Below are 12,564 nucleotides of genomic sequence, written 5' to 3'. Positions count from 1 at the left end.
ATGAAAGTAGCTGGGTGACCAGACCTTCTTTTAGTTCCATTTTGCCTATATGCAGATTACATAAAATTTTTATTAAGTGGCATTAAGCATAAGGATAAGAAATAAATTCTTTATAAGAGAACTCTTTAATTTCTGCAATTGCCCTGCTTCTGTTAACCTAGCCCCTAAGAGACCTGACACTTTAATGAACCTTCTTTTTGCTTGAAAAAAAAAATTTAATTAAATTTGTAGGTGGTTAAGAGCAGACTTTGAATTGGCTCAAGAGTCACACTGACCATTGCTCAGTGGCTTGCCTCTCCCACTAGCCTCCAAAACTGACAGGTACTTAGGCAGACAATGCTTTGGCAGAATGCCATGACCCCCATCTCGTTCTAGTCTTCCTTCCTCACTTACCTAACAGATCACCTCTAGGAATTATGTTTTCTTGGAAGAAGGAGTGGCAAGTACAGACATTGGGGTGGAGATATAGAATGTAAATTGAAAATTAATTAGCTGACTTCTTCATGTTCACGGAGCTCTCATTAAGCATGAGTTAAGCAGTGGGTGCAAATATATGGTCAGTACATTTCTGTGTTTTGTCCCTGTGGTTAAAACCTGCAAGATCAGAGAACTAATTTAAAAGCCTAGAGTAGGGGTCATTAACTGGTGGGCCCATGGGCCAAATTCTGCATGCATATGCATTTTATTTGCTTGGCACAGTGCTTTTTGCCTTTAATAAAATAATTGAATGAGAGTGCCTTTCGGTTCCGAGAGACCAGAGTTTCCTGTCGGCTTTGTTCGTTGCTATCTCTCAGCAGTTAGAACCATGCCTGGCATGTAGTAAGTGCAAGGAAGGTGTCCTGAATGGATAAATGGGCCAGGCATGCATTGCTCCACACCAGGAGCACCATTCACATACCATATGTTGTGACCATGACTGGGGTACCCCAGAATTGTGTGCATCCTGGTGGACTTGGGTGTGGCCCTCCCCACTGACACAACCCTCACCATTCCCTATTGTCCTAAAAACCTGATTCCTTCATTTTTATCGTCAGTTTAGCCCATGACAAGTTTTGGATTTGCATCCCATGGACTAAATTTTTAGAGAAGACTTCAAAGCCTAGAAAAATGAACATAAACCACATAGAAAAATATTTTTCCTATGACTAGCATACATTGTTAGCAAAGGATATTATTTGTATACATAATATATATTTACTCCATTCATTCTCTCAATCTTCTCCTTGTGGAAAAAAAAAAAGGACAAAAAAGGGAGGTGGCAACATGGTATTTTAACTGGTATAGATGGGAAAGCTACGGTGCCAGACGGAGTGCCAGCCAACAACGACAGAAGAAGGTGTGGACTCAGGAAATGACACTTCCACTCACCGCCCAAGCCTTAAAATCTCACCCCTTCTCAGACATTCATTTTGCCCTGTTTGAATTAAACCAGTGCTCCTTTAAGGTAGAGATTTCTTGGCAGCTATAAACCAATTCTCCCTCACTTGTCATTTGCTTTCAATGAGAGGCGTATGTTTGGAAATGGCAAGACAAGGAGGAGGATTGGTAGAGAATCAGAAAAAATGCCTTCTTTTTAAATGCAAAGTTCAAGGCACGTGCAGACTACAAATGGTTATAAATCAAAATTTTTTTCTTTTTACAAAGTCAGAAGTGTTTGAGAGGTTTTTTTTTTTTAAAAAAAGAACAAATTGGCAGATAGGCAATCTGATTGTGACATTTCTCAGATTTCTTCTGTCATTTTCTTTAAATGAATGAATAAATAAATCACAAAACCGAGAGCCTTTCTTTTACTTGTTAGACAGTCTGTCCAATCTAGAAATTACATTTCTCCAAAGCTATTTCTCTTTTTATACATGATTCACAACTGCTTGTTCTAATTATTAATAATATTTAGCACCTTATAGCACTTTGATCTTCAAGTAATTTTATACCAATTAAGTAACAAAAACGACCCATAAGGTGATAGAGTATGATTTGTCCCATCATGTAAATGAGAGAAAGTAGATCATCAAGGTTGTAAAGTCAGAGCTGGTGTTGGGATATTTTTCCCAACTCTAAACCTCAATGCTTTTCCTATATGACTATTTTATTGGTCCTGGTCGTAACTCTGAGAATGAAAACCCTTGCCCAAAGGATATCTGGGATTTCACATTTGTTTAATATTGCCCCAATTCAAGCTCCTGGTTCCATTTGAAAGGCTTGGATATCTTCTTGGTCATGTAAGTGTTCTTAGCAATCAACACTGTAACACTGTAATGAGTTAAATGCAAACCAATGTGTGGTATGTTGGTTGAATTTCCCCACACAATGCTGTACACAGGTTTTAAATTCCAAAGAGAGGTAGCCTAGAGAAAAATGCTTTAGGCTTTTTAATAAGAACAGAACCACTGTAAAATTGTTTAATTTTTTTCCCTTTTCATAGTTTGAGAGCAGCATGTCCTACCATAGCATCCTTCCGTTTGGAAAAATAAGCATCTGAGTGATAAGGTTTCCTTTGGTCCACTTTTTGACTCTTAAATTTAGATTAAGAAAATGAAGTTGGATAACCTGAAAGCACACCTGGAGATTTCAAGGATGGAAGCTACCACTACTCTTTCCTTACTGTTATCTGAAGGCAGCAAAGGGCATTCAAGAACACTACGGAATTCATGCTGTGGATTTTCAAGTGGTCTTAGTTTCATAAAATTTTATTCCTTCCAATTCAAGTGATTTGCTAAATATAATTTTTAAATGGAGATTAAATTTTACTTTAATAAAAACTTGTCTAATAAATATATTATAAATCCAATAATGTCTGGTCAGGACAGGTGCATTGATTCTGGGTTTGGAAATATGACTGCCGTACATATAACCCCCTGCCCCCCACCCAAATAGTGCGCCTCTTACCAGAGAAGGAAATCACAAACTGTACAACCTCCCATATCTAGTGACCCCTGACTGTGCTGAGAGTGAGTTATAATGAAGGGTTTACACCACAACTACTGAATCACTCAAAATTCCCTGTGGGCCCATCCATTCTACAAACACAGCCATGTTCCCTGCCCTGTGATGAGAGGAGAAGCTCAATGGATAAAACAGACAACCCCAGAGTAAACTCTGACACACCTTGAGCAAAGCAACTTAGGGCTGGGGTCGAGAAGGCGGACGCTCTGGGTGGTATGAGAATTCTATCCCAACAGCCCAGCCGTTCTTAGGTCCCTTTGCAAGCCCTGGCAGAGAGCGCAGTCTGAGGTGTTAATGCATTCTTCCCTCAGGAACTGCTGCTGCTCTTTTTTCTTCCAGGCCACCTACTGGCAAAACAGAGAAGGAAAAGAAAAGGGAAAACACAGGAGGAGGGGAAAGCAGAAATGGAGAGAAGGAAGATGAGGAGGGTGGAGAGGAGAAAGAGGAATGTAGAAAAAAGGAGAAGGTTCGATGAATTGCCTGCAGAGGCTGCCAGCCAGAGCGCCAATTAACGCCAATTGTGGCAATGCTTTTTGTGAGGAAGACAGCTGTCCAGAAACTGGATGGATGCCAGCACCGCATTTCACAGTGGCCACTGAACAGCTGTTAGGAGACAACAGCCTTCATTTGCTATTGACCCGATCTAGATCTAAACTGATGGCCAGTCCCCAACCCACCTGGTCAAACCTCTTTAGGTGCTATGAGGCTCTCTGAGTGTTAGTTTTGAGACTAGTTTATTAACCTCTAGAGACAGCAGGGTTGGATGGAGGGTAGTGGAATAGATGAGAAGAACACTCTGTAAAGTTATACATGGTGAATTCCTTCAGGACAAAAAGCCCTCAGAAGGAACAAATTGAACTCACCCTCTCTTTTCCAAAAATTTGACTCAACATCCTCATTCTCCCTAAATCCTTGACCCAATGCAATAGACCAAAAGAAACAAGGGAACATAATCAAAATCAGTCATCATTTTTGGAACAACTTTTCCTCTACTTTGTTTCATTCCACAGCTCATAGGAAACCACCAGATGATATTAAGTTTTAAAATAAAGTAGGTCATACTTTATAAATGGTTTTATAGTAGCTTTTAAAAAAATCCCTTATATATCACCACACTCATACGCTGAGTACATGAACACAGAACACGACAAAATGTATTAACATACACGCCAGTTCATGCCATTCCAGAAGTAATAATGTTGCTTGTTCCCACTGAGAGCAAAGGATGCCACACCACCTCTCTTAAGAATCAGTAGATACTAATGCACAGAGGAAATATTCTATTCCAAGCTCAGTGGAGATGGTGAAGCTAATACAATTAACTGTAGCATGAAAAATCCATGTTTGATATGGGGGTAAGATACCTTCAATGAGGATGATTGTACAATGAGATATGCTACCAAGGGAGGTTATGGAAACGTTATCAGTGGACCTATTCTCAAGGTAAAGAGGGAAGCCCATAAGATAATCTCTCAACACCTTTCAAGCCTCTGGTGCTATTAATAGTTAAGAATAAGTTAATATATAACACATACATAAAACCGTCCAACTGGGCTAATAGCAGAATACCATAATCATAAATTATTGCTCCATGCCCATTTCAATTTTGAAGACTAATTTTTTGTACAATTAAGTGAATCCTTATGCTTTTCTATGGGAGAGTAGATGAGATGAGAAGACAACTCCTTAGATGTCTTCTAAGGGGAAAATATAAGACGTGAAATTCAAATCTATTTTTAAAATTCAGCCTCATTTATTAGATGGACCCTGGTATCTTTTATCAAGACACAACTACTTAGCTAAATGATTATTTAAAAAATAGATGTATACAAATTCCTGAATAGTCTTATTTTGTTTTCTGAGGGGAATTTTCTATCATGTTTTGAGGACTCAACATCTGCCTTCCCAAAATAGAAACAATACTCTTTATGATTGTTGTATTAGTAATGAGCTAAATGATACACAAATCTAAGACCTCAAATTCCTCAGAGCATAATCTCTATTGCTTCCTGGTAAATGTTAAATAACACCAGCTTACTCAAAAATTGGCATTCACCTCCTATCAAGAGATGTCTTATTCTGACAATCATCTGACTCAATCTATTTCTGGGGCCACACAGGTCCATATGACCAAAAGCAAACCCCTGTACTGATTTCTCTACCTATAAAATGGAGCTAAAGATGTCTTCCCACATTTATCTCAGGTTGGTGGCTGAGATAGTCATAACATAGTCATGCTTTTAAGAAACTTAGTCTTTTTAAAAAAATGCTCAAAATAAAAAGCAATCTTGGATGATGTTTATTCAGACCTGCCAATGTCAATAGATTCCCTCTAATAAAAACTTCTTTGGATAAAAAAAGTTCCTGGCAGGTCAGATCTGATTTTAGTATTAATTACCTACCTGCTCTACCTGACTTTAAGGAAATTTTGGTTACTTAGTGGAAAACAGGAAAGATTACCTGTAATCGGGGATGTTAGAAATGGGCAAATTTTGCCTAAAGAATGATAATAATCAACCTGAATCTTTGCCCAAACTCAAAGCTGAACTGAACCTGCTCGAGAGCCCTCTAGAAAAGCATGAACTTAACGATAAATTATTCACCACGTCACACTCCTGCACCTTCCATGATTCTAGGGAGAATAGAAAGAAAAGCTACCCAAATACTTCTGATCCTAGAAAACAATTGTTCTCCTAAGTTTCCTGGACCAGAATTGGATAGATAAATGTTCAATAACAAAGGAGGAAAACCACTGACATTTTAGTGGATAATGTGCTTGTCAAATTGAAGGCTTAACAAAAGTCAATGGCTGCCAATATGCGTGGTACTATTTTGTTTTATTCATCCTACACAGAAACATGTCCCTACTATCCAGAACTGTGGTCTCAAAAGAGCTATCAAAGCTATTAGTTTTCTTGTGTGACAAAATGACTCTTCCAGAAGGAATTAGTAGGCTTTGCGTGTTGGGAGGAGACAGGAGGCAAAGCAAAAAGATGGAAGACAGAGCTGGATTTAGAATAAATGTAATAAATATTGGGGGGGGGGGCAGTGCATAATCAATAGCATTTGATTCCTTGATCACAACAGATGCTAAATATTGGGAAAAACAGAGAAACATAAAGAATGTAGAGGTTCAAGGAAAGGATGTGAAATTGGAAGTCAGTGGGCAAAACACTTTGTTTTTCTATATGCAGCCCCCAGCGAAAGGATATGGGAAATGGGAGAAAGGGGATAGGAAAAAGTCAAAGACATTTGCTTACCTTGTGAAATTAGCTCAAGTTCACTCAAATGATTAGCCACGATGACATTTATTCAGTTAGCCATCCTCTTAAAACAGACATTTACTGAAACCTACAAAGAGCTAGTCATTGTACTGGGCATTGAAAAGGATCCCTGGGTCTCAATCAAATTCAGAGTCCAGTAGGGGGAGACAGATATGTAAACCAAAGACGGCAACTCAACATTCTAGGGGCTATAATAGAATTGCAGCATAGTATGGTATAAAGGAAAAATTAGCCAATTCTATGTGGGATAAGAGTCAAGGAAGAGTTAATGAAGAATATACACAGGCCCCACTAAATATAGTTCTGCAAAATCTAATTTAGAGATGTGGCCTTTGTTAATGGAACAAGCTTTAAACAATGTTTTCATATACATCCATGTTTGTAATATTTTATCATTAATCTCTACTAGAGGGACTTACATAGTATTTTTTGACTCTGAAACATAAGTTGTTTAGGAATCAATAACCTTCTCTTGATAAACAATAAAGCTGTTATAGCTACACATAATGAAAAAAGTTTGCTTAGAACTTCGTTTTGACAGATCTTATCAGTAACAAAAAGAAACAGGGACCTGGGTATATCCTTTGATTTTCAATTGACAGGAAGTTACTATGTACAAGTTCAATCTTAACATCTTAATGTTATGGATATACCATGGAAGCTGGGAAGCACTTCTTGGCAGTGCTGTTCACGTCTAGTTAAAGAATACCTCAGTGACAGGCATAGCAGTGACCAGAACAATTCCAGTTCTCCATGACCACACTTACATGATTTCAAGGCATTCATTTCATTTTTAGGTTCTCCAGGTACCTCACCACGGAAGCTAATAAAGCACATTAAGCTTCCAAATTAGTGACTATTGAACAATGTAGGCTTTAAACTGCTACAGGGAAAAATGGGTCCAGAAACTCAGAATGACTTTAATCCAAATTTTCAGTCTTTCTGTTCTTTTCAGTCTATAGCTTAGAGTACCTCTCTTGATTCTTTGTGATTTTTATTACCTTTGACCTCTCATGACAAATCACCCTGACAATGTACAGAAAGCAGGGTTAGAAACACTGAGGATGTTTACTTGCTGGGAAAATTTATGAGCTAGTTCAAGAATGATGTGGAAATCAAGATTTTATGGAAATAGGTATATTTGTGAAATGCAGAACCTCTGGTATAGGTGCACAATGAACATTCTTATTTCCATATTTAGAGTATAAACTCCTCCTGGGAAATAGTTAAATCCTGGGATTTGAAAACAGTGTTTATTATGGGAAAATTCAAACACATGTAAATGCAGAGTGATAAGAATAAGGAACCCTCATGTACCCATCAGCCAGCTTCAACAAATATGAACTCATGACCAATCTTGTTTCACCCACTTTCCTGCTTCCCATGTAATTATGAAGGACATTCCAGTCAAGATTTTTGATTCTCCCAAAACATCTACAATGTTTTTTTGACTACAGAAAGCATCATATAAATTAGCTAGCTAACTGATATTCTCTTGTCTCTATTCTTTTAATCACTGACACATCTGTCAAGCCACTAAGGAAGAAATGTACAATAGACATTCCTCCCCATTATTTCTGAGCTTAAATCCAATCTTTCATCTGAGTACCCTTGTGCTACAGTGATGGGTGTTGTAAAAAAAATGCATACATACATTGATAATAAAACTATAACATTTTTCATAAGTTACTGAACCACAGTCATTTCCTTTTTTCATTCATTTTTGATTGTATGCAGTACACATGCTGACTCAGAGTGAGATTGCATTTTAAGTTACAAGGTGGTCTCAGTTTACTCATTTGCATCCACCCCCAAATGCAAGGTATGACATGAAATTGCCTACTAGGTCATAAGAATCTGACAATTCTGACAGAACAAAAGCTTATGGTAAGAATTCATGGAGGTGATCAATGACAAGCTAATGTGTTTCTTGATGTGAAATTTCTAATAGTGAAACTTCATTGATACAAGAATATAAAAAAATTAATATAAAAACAAACATCACATGAATATAAAATTTAACTTCTTTGTGAAACCCATAATAATAGGTCTGTATGCCTAATTCCCTAAAGTTATTCTTCCTTGAGTCATCAAACATTCCCTAAACAGAATAATCTCTTCCATTAGAGATCTGGCATCTTCTCAGCTACTTAGAATTCCAGCCCCAAAAGTGATGAATAGATGTTTTGCAGGGTTTTACGGAAAATATAATACCTTTCTATTTTATACCATATAATACCATATTACTGATCACTAAGAAGAAGGTGGAGGGGAGGAGGGGAGAAGGACGTGCATCTATTTGATTCTCTGTATTTTCTCCTACAGGAAATATAAAATTTTACCTGATGCTATTCCAGAATAGTGTACTTGCATATGCATGTCCATTAAATTTTGTAGGTGTGCTTTGCTATATTGGAAAACATATTCAAATAATAAATCTCAATAAATGAAAATGAGTTTCTTTTCCTACAGTACATAAAAATGCCAGGGCAATCTGCTTTCCATGCTCAGACACCAAAGAGCTAAACATTGAGTGATATCCAACTTTATGAGACACATAAAAATGAAATAAAAATGAGTAAGAAGATAAACATTAAAGACATAAACACTGTCAAACAGAAATGATGACAAAGTTTGTAACAATCTGCATTTTTCATTGCTTTCTATTTACCTAGTTTCCCCACTATGCATTTCTTTTGCTCATTTCCCTTCTTTTAATAATGTATGTTCCCATAATCGCGGATACTAAAGTAAAGGATCTGAAACAGGACTTAGTTTATATTTATCTGGAGAAATATAAGTAACTTGAAAATACAAAATTTTCCCTATATACTTGAATGTTTTATCTAGCCACTTTCATTTAATAGCGCTGGAAAATTGAGCTCCTTTTTCACAGGGGTAGTTTGCTTTGTACTGTATGAAACCACCATATTCAACATTTTTTGACCTACAAAAACAGCAATTTCATATTGTTTAATCTAATAGTATTTCAAATAGCAAAAAGTCTACAGATTGCCATTTCTCTTAAGCTACATATGGTATTTATTGGTGAAATGCATAGAAAAAAATGAAAGTATTGTTTCCATTGGTGTACCCTTGACATTATTGAAATTTTATTTTTTAAATCATAACATATTAATAATAAAAAACAAATTAATATTGTTTTTTTAGTCTGGTCAGTCAATGACTCTGTCATTGGCCTAATGTAGCCCCTGGAAGAAATTACATCCTACCAATTAGTGTGTTCAGTAGACATAGCAGTTCCTTCTTCAAAATTATGATACCTAAAATGTATGTGAGAACACAGAACGTCACTATTTATAAGACCTAGTAAAACCTTTAACTAGAAAACGTTTTGTAGACAATATGTTGCTTTGTTATTAAAAAATTAGATGTGCTTATTCTATAGTAATGATAGGGGGTGGCGTGGGGATGGACAGTCTAAAGTTTTGGAAGTAGAAAAGTCAACCTGAATGAAGACTGATGTTATAAAGTCAGGTTACATAACGATGGTACTCAGTTTAGCAAGAAGGGGCTTCTGTTACAATCTAATTTTACGTATGTCCATAAAAAGTTGAAAAGGTAACTCAGATATTTTAAGTATAGAATAATTTCTTCCCTGATCATATAGTTCATGTCTGCTACTCCGAAGGTATTAGTATTAATGGGAACTTTTTAAAGACTTGATTTCTGAGTTACCATCTCAATTTGGGGGTTAATTTAGTCTGTCCCTATTGTAGACAAAGCTCAATAAGCTCCACAAAGCAGACCAAATACATTCTTTAGACACCAAGTCACTACTTTACTTCTATGACGTACCTTCATTAAATTTGTCAAACAAAATAAAGTAACAGTAAAGAAATATGAATTATATAATAGACCACCAAGTAAGTACCCAATTATCATCTCACTTAATCCTTCTTTTATGATAATGATGATATCAACACAAACAGCACCAACAAGTAATGACAGCTGACACGTATTGAGACTTCATATATACTACTCACTCTTCTAAATGCTTTAATTGTATTAAGTCATTTAATCTTTATAACAATCTTACTGGCCTAAATACCATTATTAGGCTCACTTTGTAAGTGAGAAAAGCAAGGCTCAGGGGAGGGGTAAAGCAAATTGCCAAAGGTCACAGTCTCTGAATTACAAAACCCTAATGCTAGAAGGGCTCATGAAGCACTCAATCAGTTTATCCCTCAATTTGTGTAGTAGACTATAAAAAAGGAAAGAAACCCAAAAACCAACCAAACAAAAACCTCCCCTGCAAATGATATTAAGTCCTAATCCCTGGAACTCATAAATGTTAACTTATTTGGATAAAAGGTCTTTGCAGATGTGATTATGTTGAGGATTTTGAGATAAGAGATGGAGAAATTATCCTGGAATATCCAGGTGGGCCCTAAATGCCATCTCATGCACCCTTTTAAAATGGAGGCAGAGGGAGATTTCACACACATACACACACGAAAAGGTAATGAGAAAAGAGAGCAAAAATAGATTTGAAGACACCAGCCTTAAAGATTAGAATGATGTGGTCACAAGCCAAGGGATGTTGACTACAAGAGGAAAAGAAAGGATTCTTCTCTAGAGCCTCCAGAGGGAGCATGACCCTACCCACACATTGATTTTTGACCCAGTGATACTGATTTCATACACTGGCCTCCAGAACTGTGAGAAAATAAATTTCTGTTGGTTAAAGCCAATTAATTTGTGGTAATCCATTATGGCAACCGTAGAGAACTAATACAGGCTGAAATTAGAATGGTTGAACATTGTTGAACGTAAGTTAAATGTTCTTGTTTTTAAAAACTCTAAAGATTTTTAAATTTTTTCCTTCAGTAACACACTGCAACATTTGACCATCTCACTCTTGGAAATAATTCTTTCTAATTTATAAATCATATACTTCCTTTTGCTCTGCCTTCTATAGGAAGAGATATTAGTTTATTTTTGTCCTTTATGAAAGTCCTCCATACTCTAAATGACTTCATATCACTGTTAAATTTCACAGGATGAATAATTCTCATTTATTTAGTCTCTTTATTACAGGACCAATTTCTGGTGTTAGGATTATCTTTCTAGTTTTCCTCTAAAGTCCCACTATAGTTGCAAAACTCAGAAATGGTTCCAGATTTCCAATAAACTAGATTTTTTTCAAGATCCAAGCATAATGGAGAGAGCTATGGAATGGGGTGAGTGTAGCTGTGTGATTTTCAGAATTAATAATGATCTTCAACTTATAAATACTTACATTAATTTAGTCAAAATTTCTCTAACATTAACAGTGATTATTTATTCTACAGGCATTTCTATCAGTTCCACAAATTGCTTCTAGTCATCCAAATAGACTGTCAAAAAATTGTTAGATAATAGCATCTGTGATTTCTATACTGAGAATTTAATCTATAAGGTAGTACAACAAATTGAAACAACATATATTTACTTAGTGATGGTAGACAAGATTTTTGAATAACAGAAAATACAGGGGACATCATGACCTCTAGTCCATTTATGAAAATTATAAAAATTACAGATACACTTACTTGTCCTAAGCTCTGGAAGGTTTTACACCAACCTGACTGATTACTCTGAAACCACAACTAGATTACTCTGTGATAGGATGGCCAACAGAGGTGAAGCTATCTGCACATCTACCAGATGCTAGTCGCACCACCTCACCTTAGCCCCCAAACAAAAATGTCTCCAATACTGTCAAATGTTCCCTGGGGAACAGAATCAATCCCCATTGAAAATACTGATTTAGAACAAGCGTAAGTAATAATATAACCAATTGCTGAAATGGGATAATTTAAGAAACAAAGAGTGGAGCTAATGCCTCTTTTACATTGGTCTTGCTTTAAAGGAAATCATAAAAGTTGTAAGGCAGGCCAACAAGGACCCCCTTGAACACAAAAGATAGACTTCTTTAAAAGAACAATTGAGAGTTCATTTATTTTTGTTATTTTTTTGAGAGTTTATTTTTTAATCAGACAATTTTGTGACTGATCTCTAGCCTCCAAAACAGCTTGCTCCTGTTCCATATCTCTTCGACGTCTTAATTTAGTTTTCTGAGAATGAGGATTTTAAAGCCAGTCCTTGATTGACATGGATTACACTGACATTCAGGGCAGGTGTGCATCCAGAGCAGTTCTATTCATATATGTATCTAGAGCACACAAAGGCAATGTTCCTGCGTTAGATATTAACAGTTTCATTAACTTAAGTGGCCAACAGGCATATTTTTAATTCCCTGGGTGATTTAGAAGTGGAGGTAAGGAGAAAAGGATTTAGTAAAAGGCCAACTGCGATGCTTTCCCCTTGTTTC

Source organism: Leucopleurus acutus (genome assembly GCF_964270905.1).
Source record: "Leucopleurus acutus genome assembly, chromosome: 1".
Taxonomy (NCBI): Eukaryota; Metazoa; Chordata; class Mammalia; order Artiodactyla; family Delphinidae; genus Leucopleurus; species Leucopleurus acutus.
Note: the sequence above shows the minus strand (reverse complement) of the source record.